Raw genomic sequence first — 13,890 nt, forward strand, 5'->3', positions numbered from 1 at the left:
CTTCCTCTCTTTCGCTGACCCTCTACTTTACTGAGCATGATGTCCTTCTCCAGGGACTGGTGCCTCCTGATGACATATTCAGAGTATGTGAGACAAAGTTTTGCCATCCTTGCCTCTAAGGAGTATTCTGGCTGTACTTCTTCCAAGAAAGATTTGTTCATTCTTTTGGCAGTCCATGGTATATTCAATATTCTTCACAAACACCATAATTCCAAGGCATCAATTTTCTTCAGTCTCCCTTATTTACTGCTCAGTTTTCACATGCACATGAGGCTATTGAAGACACCATGGCTTGGATCAGGCGCACCATAGTCCTTAAAGTGACATCTTTGCCTTTTAACACTTTAAAGAAGTCTGTTGCAGCAGATTTGCCCAAAGCAATGTGTCGTTTGATTTCTTGGCCACTGCTTTCATGGGTGTTGACTGTGAATCCAAGTGAAACGAAATCCTTGACAACTAAAATCTTTTCTCCATTTATCATGATGTTGCTTATTGGTCTAGTTGTGAAGATTTTTGTTTTCTTTATGTTGAGGTGTAATCCATACTGAAGGCTGTAGTTGTTGATCTTCATCAGTAAGTGCTTCAAGTCCTCTCTTCACTTTCACAAGCAAGGTTGTGTCATCTGCATAACACGGGTTGTTAATGAGTTTTCGTCCAATCCTGATGACCCATTCTTCATATAGTCCAGTTTCTTGGATTATTTGCTCAGCGTACAGATTGAATAAGTATGATGAAAGTATACAACCCTGACACACATATTTCCTGACTTTAAACCACACAGCTTCCCCTTGTTCTGTCTGAACAACTGCCCCTTGGTCTATGTACAGGTTCCTTATGAGCACAATTAAGTGCTCTGGAATTCCCATTCTTCACAATGTGAAACATAATTTGTGATGATGCACACGTCAAATCCTTTGCATAGTCAGTGAAACACAGGTAAACATCTTTTTGATATTCTTTGCTTTCAGCCATGATCCATCTGACATCAGCAATGATATCCTGCATTCCATGTACTCTTCTGTATTCCAGCTTGAACTTCTGGCAGTTCCCTGTTGGTGTACTGTTCTGCTGCAATGGCTTTTGAATCATCCTCAGAATCGACTCGACGGCAATGGGTTTCAGCAAAATTCTACTTGCATGTGATATTAATGATATTGTTTGATAATTTCCGCATTCTGTTGGATCACTTTTGTTTGGAATAGGCATAAATATGGATCTCCTCCCATCAGTTGGCCAGGTAGCTCTCTTCCAAATTTCTTGACATAGACGAGTGAGCACCTCTAGCCTGCATCCATTTGTTAAAACACATCAATTGGTATTCCGTCAATTCCTGGACCCATGTTTCTCACCAGTGCCTTCAGTGCAGCTTGGACTTCTTCCTTCAGTACCATCAGCTCTTGATCATATGCTACTTCCTGAAATGACTGAACATCGACCAGTTCTTTTTGGTATAGTGACTCTGTGTATTCCTTCCATCTTCCTTTGATGCTTCTTGCATCGTTCAGTATTTTGCCCATAGAATCCTTCAGTATTGGCTTGAATTTTTTCTTCAGTTCTTTCGGCTTGAGAAATGCAGAGCGTGCTCTTCCCTTTTGATTTTCTAACTCCAAGTCTTTGCATATTTTATTATAATACTTTTCTTTGTCCTCTCAAGCCACCCTTTGAAATCTTCTGTTCAGCTCTTCTACTTCATCGTTTCTCCCTTTTGATTTAGCTACTCTACGTTTAAGAGCAAGTTTCAAAGTCTCTTCTGACATCCATTTTGGTCTTTTCTTTCTTTCCTGTCTTTTTAACGACCTCTTGCTTTCTTCATGTATTATGTCCTTGATGTCATTCCATAATTCAACTGGTCTTCTGTCATTAGTGTTCATTGTGTCAAATCTATTCTTGAGATGGTCTCTAAATTCAGGTGGGATGTGCTCAAGATCATACTTTGGCTCTCATGGACTTGTTCTAATTTTCTTCAGCTTCAACTTGAACTTGTATAGGAGCAATTGATGGTCTGTTCCACAGTTGGCCCTTGGCCTTGTTTTGACTGATGATATTGAGCTTCTCCATCATTTCTTTCCACAGATGTAGTCAATTTGATTCCTGTGTATTCCATATGGTGAGGTCCATGTGTGTAGTCACTGTTGATGTTGGTGAAAAAAGGTATTTGCAATGAAGAAGTCATTGGTCTTCCAAAATTCTATCATGCAATCTCTGGCATCATTTCTATCACCAAGACCATATTTTCCAACTACCAATCCTTCTTCTTTTGTTTCCAACTTTCGCATTCCAATCACCAGTAATTATCAATGCATCTTGATTGCATGTTCCATCAATTTCAGACTGCAGAAGTTGGTAAAAATATTCAGTTTCTTCATCTTTGGCCTTAGTGGTTGGTGCATAAATTTGAATAACAGTTGTATTAACTCGTCTTCCTTGTAGGAGTATGGATATTATCCTATCATTGACAGCATTGTACTTCAGGATAGATCTTGAAATGTTCTTTTTGATAGTAAATGCAACACCATGTCCTCTTCAATTTGTCATTCCCAGCATAGTGGACCATAAGATTGTCTGATTCAAAATGGCCAATACCAGGCCATTTCAGCTCACTGTTTTTCTTAGGTGCCGTCGAGTCGGTTCTGACTCATAGTGACCCTATGCACCACAGAACAAAACACTGTCTGGTCCTGCACCATGCTCACAATCATTGTTATGCTTGAGCCCATTGTTGCAGCCACTGTGTCAATCCATCTCATTGAGGGTCTTCCTCTTTTCTGCTCACAATGCCTAGAGTATGTCTATGCATTCCATTTCTTTTTCGATGATTTCCAATTTTCCTAGGTTCGTACTTCGTATATTCCACATGAGTATTTGCATGTACTTCTTCTCATTTTGAGTCGTACCACATCAGCAAATGAAGGTCCCAAAAGCTTGACTCCATCCACATCATTAAGGTTGACTCTACTTTGAGGAGGTAGCTTTTCCCCAGTCATATTTTGAGTGTCTTCCAACCTAAAGGTCTCATTTTCTGGCACTATATCAGACAACGTTCCACTGCTATTCATAAAAGCTTTTCACTGGCTAATTGGGTTCTCTAGAGAAGCAAAACCAGTGAAGCGTATATATATATATATGTGTGTGTGTGTGTGTATGAATATATGTATAATATACATATATATTATTTATATATAGAGAGAGATGTATGAGATTTATCTCAAGGAAATGGCTCACAGGGCTGTAGAGGCTGGCAAGTCCCAAGTCTATCGGTCAGGCATCATACTGGAGGCTTCTCCTGACCCACATAGCTGCGGGAACTGAGGAACCCAAGATCCACAGGTCAGATGGCAGGCTGCTGGTTCATAGGTTGCGAAGGCTGATGAATCCAAGATTGGCAGGTAAGATGGCAGGCTGCTGACCCAAGTCCCAAGAACTGGAAGTCAGATGCTGATGAGCCGAACAGAGAGTAGAACAAAAGCTAGCAAGCTTTGCCATAAAGTCCACATATATTGGATGTAAACCACACCCCCAAGGAAAATCCTTTTCAACTGATTGTCTGCCACAGCAGATCCCATCATGGAAGTGATCACATTATATCAGATCTCATCATGGACATGATTACGTCATCATGTGACTACCAAACTACATTATAACTGTCAAACCACTGAGAATCATGGCCCAGTCAAGTTGACACACAACCTTAACGATCACACAGACCAATCAGACACCATCTCTACTCTTCATTTACTGCAGTTTAATTATCAGAATGCAAAAAAGAACCAATAAACACAGCCAACTGGGTTGCATGCAATCACACTGCTATAGCAGCAGAGAAAAGGAAAAGATGGATTCTACACAGAGAAGTCTTAGTAAGTTTCATGAACAAAGTGACATTTGTATTAGGCCTTAAGAATGATAAGATTCATATAGATAAGATTATGGAGGAAGGAGTAAAAGGAAGAGATTCTAATCAAGAGGACTAGTTATAAAGACAGAAACAACAAAATTAAAACTGTGGCTTTCCGTAAGATGCAGGGGAGGGTACAGGAGAAAAGCATGAAAAAGCAAATGGAAGGGTTAGAGTGCTTGCTAAGGAATTTTAGCCTCACTCTGAGGGGCTGGGGAGACTTGGAGGGTTCTTTCAGTCAGAAGAGAGGATCATAGCTGTGTTTTAGGAAGACTGCTCCAGAAGCAGTGAAGAGTTTGTAATTGAAAGTAGAGGAGATTGAGGCAGGAAGCCCAGTTAGGAAACTCTTGCAGTAGTCCAAGTTCACAATATTAAAGGGCTCAATTAGAGGCAGGACAGTGAAACTGGACAAGGTACATCATGAAGTTCTTTGGGAGATTACCAGAGTTTGAGGTCCAGATTTCTGGAAGGTATTGGTGACATTAAGCAAGAGAGGACACATTTGTATAGCATTGTAGAGTTTACACATACCTTGCCCTTCCATTCTCTCATACCTGGGCTACAATATTCTCCCTTGAGTTGCTGCTCCCCTGCCTCCCAGTCTCTTCCCCACTGTGATCCTTTCCCAGCAGTTGTTATAATCATGCTCCAAATCAGCAACAGATTACCCAATAAGCAAGGTACACACAGGCTTACTTGTGCTTACTTACCAATGTGTAGTGCACAATTTCACCTGGTTTTCACCACATCATGTGCACTACAGATTAGTAAGTAAACACAAGTAAGCCCATGCATACCTTGCTTACCGTAAGCCTGTGCATACCTTAAAAAAAAAAAAAAACTGTTGCCGTCAAGTCGATTCTGACTCATCGCAACTCTATAGGACAGAGTGGAACTGCCCCGTAGAGTTTCCAAGGAGCAACTGATGGATTCGAACTGCCGACCTTTTGGTTAGCAACCTGAGCTCTTAACCACTGCGCCACCAGGGCTCCATGCATACCTTGCTTACTGGTTGATCCGCCCTTGCTCCAAGTGTTATTTTCCCACTTGCGCACAGCCTGTAGTGGTTCCCAGTTCAACTCCTTCCTTAGATTCTTGACAGAAAATGGAGAGGAATAACTTCTGATTACTAACAGTCATCCTATTTCACCAGCGTTCTTTCCCCTTCTTGGCCCTAGTGCCAGCCAAGTTGTTCTGTTTTCCAGCCGCTATGAGTGACGGGCTGAGTCTTGTCTCTAGTGATCCCTTATGTTATTTACCCTACTCCCCTCCATTGTCAATATCCGTCACCTTCTTCAAAATTCACCTTGAATCTCACCTCCAGGAAACCTGTGACTAACCCACACATGACCATTATCAATTGAACATGCCTGCCAATTTTGATTCCTTTTCCCTCTCTCACTGTAGAAGAATGGCAGCACTAGAGGTGACCCTACTGCCCAAAGGGCCCTGCTCTACCCTTCCCCATCTAGCAGGAATTATAGCTGTTTGAATCTCTCCCAACCAGATAGTAGGAAGACAGAACTCTGAATGCTGCTGAGATTTCCACCTCCCAAAGTCCCTGGTTTCCCCTTTATCTTCCACCTGTTCTAAGAGAAGTCGAGGCAGGGAGGGGGTGGGATGTTCTAAGATGCCAACCTGCCACACTAAGGCGCCCATTTCAACTTCACTTAAACCTGACTGCCCAGAATACTAGCAGATCTCAGGAAGTTCTGCCTATACCTCCTGTCAGCAATCTGTCAGAAACTGATGGCACCAAAAAAAGAGGATATTCAGTAATGCAGAGAAGGATAAATACTGTAGATAACTGGATGAAACCCTTGAAATGCTCAAAGGTACAGCCATGTTTTAATTTCCTTGATGAAACCCTTGAAATGCTCAAAGGTACAGCCATGTTTTAATTTCCTTGTAATAAGAGTTAAGAATAATGGAAAGCTACAAAATAATCCATTAGCTTAAAAAAATCTTCTGCATCCAATGTGCAGTTTTAACTTGACCCTTACAAGACACTAAAGATCCCAGTGAAGGGTTTTCAGGAAAGAAGTAAAATCTAACGAATGGGAAAGACACAATAAAGTTCTCCATAAATGCTAAGTATGGTACAATGCAATTATTCAGCCACAACTCTGTATTCTTTCCCATTAATGGAAAGGCTAAATCTTTTCCAAGTGTGACAAGTGGTATCCGATCACTCCCTAGGGATTCTCTGTTCTTAACAGTCACAATAAATTTGTCACTTAATAGTCACAATAAATTTTTCTGCAATTCCATTTAAAACATTATACTCTGGGGGTATTCTAGTTCACATTGAGTAGCCTATGACAAATATCCCAAAACAAGAGCAAAAATGCAGAAGCTAAGACAGAACAAGTTACAGCCCAGGTAACTTGGTGGCTATAGAACAGCATGTGAAGCCAGGAAGTGCCTGGGAGATTAGCTAGTGACTAATTCAACTGCCTCGTTTTTCCAGTTGAGGGCAATGAATCTCGTACAGGGAAAGAACATGCCCAAGGTCACAAAACTAATTAGTGGCAGAATCTGCACCAAATCTCTTAAGTCTGAGACCACGTCTAATCTAAAATAGAAGTTTCTTCTGATTTTTCTGTTTCTTGGTATAACAACCTGTGGTGGACATGGGGATACCCTACCCAGATTCCCTTCAAGGAAGGAGTCGCGGCCCAGTGTGGGGAATGTGATCAGCACGCAGCCAACAACTCTCAGGAGTGCTTCAGCTGCGGAAGTCTGTGCCACCCAAGGTCACACCGTTCCTGGGCAGCCCAGGAAGTGACTGAGTGAGGCAGGGAGTTCTGCTCCATAGTGGCAATTCTGATGGGCAACATTTGCTCCAGAGCTCCCCACTGGGTTAGCCAAGGTGTTGTTGGACTTGCATCACACTGTGACTGCTTCCTCTGTCCTTTCTTTTCCAGGTGTTGATCTGTAATAAACATCTTGCACCCCAGACTCCACCTGACAATTCGCTTCTGGAGAATGCAGACTGCCACACAGCCCTACCCTAGGCTACGCCACCACACCCACACTCAATTGGCAACCACTTTGTCCTTCATTTTGTTCATCCCTGATTTACCCACCCAAATTCTAGGCTTCAGTTACAGGTCACCAATTCCGGGTGACCTTTCTTTTCCCACCTTGTATATCAAGTGTCCACTTTTACTCTCAACTGCTGCTCTCTGGAGTATGCTCTTCTTAACCTCCCCAACCATGCAGCAAAGCAGGAGAGAGAGATGAGAAGCCTAGGACAGCTGGACCATCTCCTCACAGGCCTATGCCTATCAACCCAAACCCGTACATGGGGCCGTAGTCAGCGTGGGATGAGCTAGGTTCTGGGGGTTGGTCTAAGGAGTTGAGTGTAAATGCATAGACTGCTCCCATGTCTTATCCTAGGAAGTTGTGGCCTACACATATACTGATGGCTCTATTAGCATTTCTTGGTTTTGCTTAAAGAGATGGGAAGTTTAAAAATTAAGGCATGACTCGGTGGAAAAGCACAAGATGCTTGCGTTCCAGTCTATTTGACAGTAGGGTGACCATACGTCTAGTTTACTTGAAACAGTTCTGGTTTTTGCCTGTCATGACAATATAGTTACTAATAACACTACCTTTCACTCTCAAGTGTCCCAGTTTGGATGATCATGTGGTCACCCTGTATACAGGCCACAACACTGTGTGTAGCAGAGTCAGTGAGTGAATCAAATTTATCACTGTCAATGTTTTTGTCAGGAAATAGGGGGCGTCAGGTTGGGGGTTACTCACCAGGTTACTCACCAATTGTTCCCAACTATACTCAGAGCAAATCTACCTGGTTGTCTATTTCCCTTCCCTAATCTTGGGCCTTTTGAAAGAGAGAAAGAGAGAGAGATGGTGGTCTTCTGGGTGGTGAGTGGAAAGAACATGATACCAGGACAGAATTGGGTTTGATTTAACCTCTGGACCAGGGACCAGCTCAGGGTCTTCCAATGAGTTCCTTAGGCTCTTACTGCTTTATCTGAAAAATAAAAGACATAAAACAAGCCCAGCCATTCATATATGGTTGTTGAGAATATCAAGTAAAAAAATGGATATGAAGGCCCTTCTGAAAACTGTAAAGCTCCATTCAGATGTCAAGTATGGATATAATGCCTAACAATAAATATTTGTTGAATGAATGAGTGATTGATATGGGGGAGATGTTACGTATCATTATTATCAGTATGTGGCAATGATAACGGGTATTATTTTTTAAAAAGTCAATGGGGATATGTTCTGAAAGCAAGATGCTTCTCTTGGTGCAGACTGCCTCCAAGGTTGTAAGAAGGCCACACTAGGTGTGGCTCTCTGGCTAAGCTGCTAGAAATACATGGCCCTGATAGCAGCCTCTGAGGGGCAGGGGAGCGGTGAGGACAAGGCCACCCAAAGCACTCAGTTTTCTCTAAGAGCCAATTATGACAGTCATCTCCACATATATCTTAATCTTCTTTGAAATTACTTTTTCAGTCACTGCCACCTCTTGGGATAATGGTTCCATAAGCTTCTTCCCTATGAAACTCTTTCAGAATTTGAAAAACAAATCCTTGTTCACTTTATCCACTGCGTTTTAGAGCCTACGATCACATTCGCTCTTAAGCTTTACCTTTCCAGATTGAGAAGTCTAGTATTTTTAGTCACACCCCCTAATGGCAAACCAGTGTGACGCCTGAAACATTCAAGGCCTGTGAAGCCAGTGCAAACTCTCAATGAAATGGGGCTTAACCAAATAGCTTATTTGTTAATATGTATATAGTTTTAACTGGGGATGAAAACAGCATGTAGATTTTTAATTTGTGTAAGAGAACGTAATATATATTGAAGTACTTGAAAATAAATGCATAATGCTCTGAATTGAACATTAAGATTCTTATGTGTGATCTTTATTACACGTTAAAAGCTAAATTTTTTCCTTGGGAATAAATTTCCAAAATCATAGTTGAAAACAGCAAGAGAAGTTTTTACATTCATCATGCCACCCCATGCTCAAAATTCTTAAGAGTTACTGAGCCTTATCTACAGAATAAAGTCCACACTGTTCAAATGTACGGGCCACCATCATCGGACCCCCATCATGATGCCCTCTACTAAATAGGCTTATAAATCTGATTTACTCGCTGACTCCCGTACACACAGTGTTGTGTCACCTCTTTCTGTTTTACTTTTGTCAACCTTGCCCCACACAGCTGGAGAGCCTTGCTCCTCACCCAATTTTCCAAATCCCCCTTTTTTGATTTCTAACTATTTATAAGATTGATATTTCAGGGCTTTTGTTCTTTCTTAGAGGTCTTCCAAAGAACAAAGAGCATTTACTTGGTTTTTTAATTGTGCAAAACTTATTCTACCTTGCAACTACCATATGGGTCCATTGGACTCTTATAAATCCAAGATACATCATGGGATCTTAATGATCTTATTATTCCTATATCTTAAAACATTTTACTATTTCATTATCCTGGGCAGTATTTAATCATTACTCATCATTACTCACCAATTGTTCCCAACTATACTAAAAAAAGACAAAAATAATTTTTAAAATCAAAGAATGATGGAATTGCCTAGCAGGGTGATGAAATAGTAGAATAAATTGTCATCCTTCAGTTTTCTTATTCCCAAAAGAATTATATCATCTTTCAAGAAGATATAAAAGAAGACAGGAGACGCTATCTTTTTGGTCTGACTTTAGCCTTCATTGAACACAATGGAGACTTCAGAATTTTTCATTTTCCATGCTTAAAGAGAAGGAAATCGACATAGGAAGACATTTCAAATGACTAGACGAACCAGAAGATGAATGCGAAGAGATAGAGAGCAGCACTCTAAACTCTAATAATGATAGTGAAATTTACCCTATATGTGAAATCTCAGACTCTGGGTCCTCAGATGACACTATCCTAGATGATTTTCTTTTTCAGAATTAAGAATCAATGTCTGAATGACGTATTTTTAAGGACAAAAAGGGAATATGGCATTTTCATCCAGTTAATCATTCAGCAGAAAGGACTTTGTCACCAATACGTTGTGACCATGCCATTTGCTAAACAGACAGTGACAGATTTGTTTCATTTCTGATGATGTTTATGCATCAAAATTTACTTGATACAAACTGATTTCCTATGTTTAAATAATTAAAATGTATAGTAAAGTTGTTTTTCACTATTTTTCTATCGTTACTTCTGTACAATAATAATAGAATGACTTAAAATATAAAAGATAAATAAAAAATACATTGGAACCTGACGGTAAATGGAGGTGACTATTTTCCTGGTGTCCTGAGAGTAGAGGTCCAGCTGGAGTCCATCTCCTTCTTGAAGCCTTCTCCAGCTGTTGCAGTCTACCCTGAAACTTCCTTCCTTGAGTTACTCTTATAATTGAACCTCCACCATAACAATTGTGTGATATTGTGTTTGTTTTTGTTATTTTTATTGTTGTACTTTAAGTGAGAGTTTACAGTTCAAGTTAGTCTCTCATACAAAAACTTATACATACATTCTTATGTGACCCCAATTGTTCTCCCTGCACTGTGACAGCACATTCCTTCTTTCCACCCCTGATTTTCCCATGTCCATTCAACCAACACCTGACTCTCTCTGCTCTTCTCATGTCACCTCCGGACAGGAGCTGCCCATTTAGTCTTATGTGTCTACTTGAGCTAAGAAGCACACTCTTCACCAGTATCAATTTATGTCCCATAGTACAGCCTAATCGTTGTCTGAAGAGTTGGCCTCGGGAATGGTTTTAGTGCTGGGTTGACAGTCCGGGAGTCATGCTTTCTAGAGATCTTCCAGTCTCAGTCAGACCATTAAGTCTGGTCTTTTTACTACTATTTGAGTTCTGCACCCCACTTTCCTCATGCTCCATCAGGGACTCTCTGTTTTGTTCCCTGTCAGGGCAGTCATTTGTGGTAGTCAGACACCATCTAGTTATTCTGCTCTCAGGCTGATGAAGTCTCTGGTTTATGTGGCCCTTTCTGTTTCTTGGGCTAATACTTTCCTTGTGACTTTGGTGTTCTTCTTTCTCCTTTACTCCAGGTGAATTGGGACCAATTGATGTATCTTAGATGGCCGCTTGCAAGCTTTTAAGACCCCAGACGCCACTCACCAAAGTAGGATGCAGAACATTTTCTTAATAAGCTTTGTTATGCCAATTGACCTAGATGTCCCCTGAAACCATGGTCCCCAGACCCCGGCCCCTGCTACTCTGTCCCTCGAAGTGTTTGCTTGTATTTAGGAAACTTCTTAGCTTTAGTTTAATCCAGTTTTGCTGACTTCCCCTGTAGTGTGTGCTGTCCTTCCCTTCACCTAAGATAATTCTTATCTACTATCTAGTTAGTAAATAACACTCACCCTCTCCCCACCCTCGTAACCATCAAAGAATGTTTTCTTCGGTGTTTAAACCTTTTCTTGAGTTCTTATAACAGTGGTCTCATATAATATTTGTCTTTATGTGACTGACTAAATTCACTCAGCATAATGATTTCCAGATTCCTCCATGTTATGTTTCACAGATTCATCATTGTTCTTTATTGTTGCGTAGTATTCCCTTGTGTGAATATACCATAATTTGTTTATCCATTTGTCCGTTGATGGGCACCTAGGCTGTTTCCATCTTTTTGCTATGGTGAACAGTGCTGAAATGAACATGGACATGCATATATCTATTGGTGTGACGGCTCTTATTTCTCTAAGATATATTCCAAGGAGTGGGATAGCTGGATCATATGGTACTTCTATTTCTAGCTTTTTAAGGAAGCGCCAAATCAATTTCCAAAGTGGTTGTACAGTTTTACATTCCCACCAACAGTGTACAAGTGTTCCAGTCTCTCCACAACCTCTCCAACATTTATTATTTTGTGTTTTGTGGATTAATACTAGCCTTGTTGGGGTGAGATGGTATCTCATGGTAGTGTTGATTTGCATTTCTCTAATGGCTAATGATCGTGAGCATTTCTTCATGTGTCTGTTAGCCGCCTGAATGTCCTCTTTGGTGAAGCACCTGTTCATATCCTTTGCTCATTTTTTAATTGTGTTGTTTGTCTTTTTGTTGTTGAGGTTTTGCAGTATCTTGTAGATTTTAGAGATTAGATGCTGATCGGATTTGTCATAGCCAAAATTTTTTTCTCAGTCTGTAGGTTGTCTTTTGACTGTTTTGGTGAAAGCTTTTAATGAGCATTTAAGTGTTTGATTTTTAGGAGTTCCCAGTTATCTAGTTTCTCTTCTGGTGTTTGTGCATTGTTACTTATGGTTCATATTCTGTTTATGCCATGTATTAGGGCTCCTAGCTTTGTCCCTATTTTTTCTTCCATGATCTTTATCGTTTTAGATTGTATATTTAGTTCTTTGATCCATTTTGAGTTAGTTTTTTGTGCATGGTGTGAGTTATGGGTCTTGTTTCAGTTTTTTGCAGATGGATATCCGGTTATGCCAGCACCATTTGTTAAAGAGACTGTCTTTTCCCCGCTTAATGGACTTTGGGTCTTTGTCAAATATCAGCTGCTCATAGGTGGATGAGTTTATGTCCAGATTCTCAATTCTGTTCCATTGGTCTATGTTTCTGTTGTTGTACCAGTAGCAGGCTGTTTTGACTACCATAACGGTATAGTAGGTTCTGAAGTCAGGTAGTGTGAGTCCTCCAACTTTATTCTTCTTCTTCAATAGTGCTTTACTTATTTGGGGCTTCTTCTCTTTCCATATAAAGTTAATGATTAGTTTTTTCATCTCTTTGAAGAATGTTGTTGGTATTTGGATAGGGACCGTATTGTATCTGTAGGTCGCTTTGGGTAGAATTGACATTTTCACAATGTTGAGTCTTCCTATCCATGAGCAAGGTATGTTTTTCCACTTATGCTGATCTCTCTTGGTTTCTTGCAGTAGTGTTTTGTAGTTTTCATTGTATAGGTCTTTTACGTCTCTGGTTAGATTTATTCCTAGGTATTTTATCTTCTTGGGGGCTATTGTAAATGGTATTGATTTAGTGATTTCTCTTTGAAGTTCTCTTTGTTGGTGTAGAGGAATCCAACTGATTTTTGTATGTTTGTCTTGTATCCTGATACTTTGCTGAAATCTTCTATTAGTTTCAGTAGTTTTCTTGTGGATTCTTTGGGGTTTTCTGTGTATAAGATGATATCATCTGCAAATAGAGATACTTTGACTTCTTCCCTACCAATGTGGATGCCCTTTATTTCTTTTTCTAGCCTAATTGCTCTGGCTAGGATCTCCAGCACAATGTTGAATAAAAGTGGTGATAAAGGGCATCCTTGTCTGGTTCCCGTTCTCAAGGGGAATGCTTTCAAAGTCTCTCCACTTAGGATGATGTTGGCCGTTGGCTTTATATAAATGCCCTTAATTATGATGAGGAATTTCCCTTCTATTCCTATTTTTTTTAGAGTTTTTGTCATGAATGGGTGTTGGACTTTGTCAAATGCCTTGTCTTCGTCAATTGATAAGATCATGTGGTTCTTGTCTCTTGTTTTATTAATGTGATGGATTACATTGATTGTTTTTCTAATGTTGAACCATCCCTGCATACCTGGTATAAATCCCACCTGGTCGTGGTGAATTATTTTTTTGATATGTTGCTGAATTCTATTGGCTAGAATTTTATTGAGGATTTTTGCATCAATGTTCATGAAAGGTATTGGTCTGTAATTTTCTTTTTTTGTGGTGTCTTTACCTGGTTTTGGTATCAAGGTAATGCTGGCTTCATACAATGAGTTTGGGAGTATTCCATCCTTTTTTATGCTCTGAAATATCTTTAGTAGTAGTGGTGTTAACTCTTCTCTGAAAGTTTCGTAGAATTCTCTGGTGAAACTGTCCTGGCCAGGACTTTTTTTTGGGAGGGTGTTTTTTAATTACCTTTTCAATCTCTTCTTTTGTTATAGGTTTATTCAGCTGTTCTACGTCTGTTTTTGTTAGTTTATGTAGGTAGTGAGTTTCTAGAAATTTGTCCATTTCCTCTAGGTTTTCAAATTTGTT

Source organism: Trichechus manatus, unplaced genomic scaffold (assembly GCF_000243295.1).
Source record: "Trichechus manatus latirostris isolate Lorelei unplaced genomic scaffold, TriManLat1.0 scaffold00091, whole genome shotgun sequence".
Classification (NCBI taxonomy): Eukaryota; Metazoa; Chordata; class Mammalia; order Sirenia; family Trichechidae; genus Trichechus; species Trichechus manatus.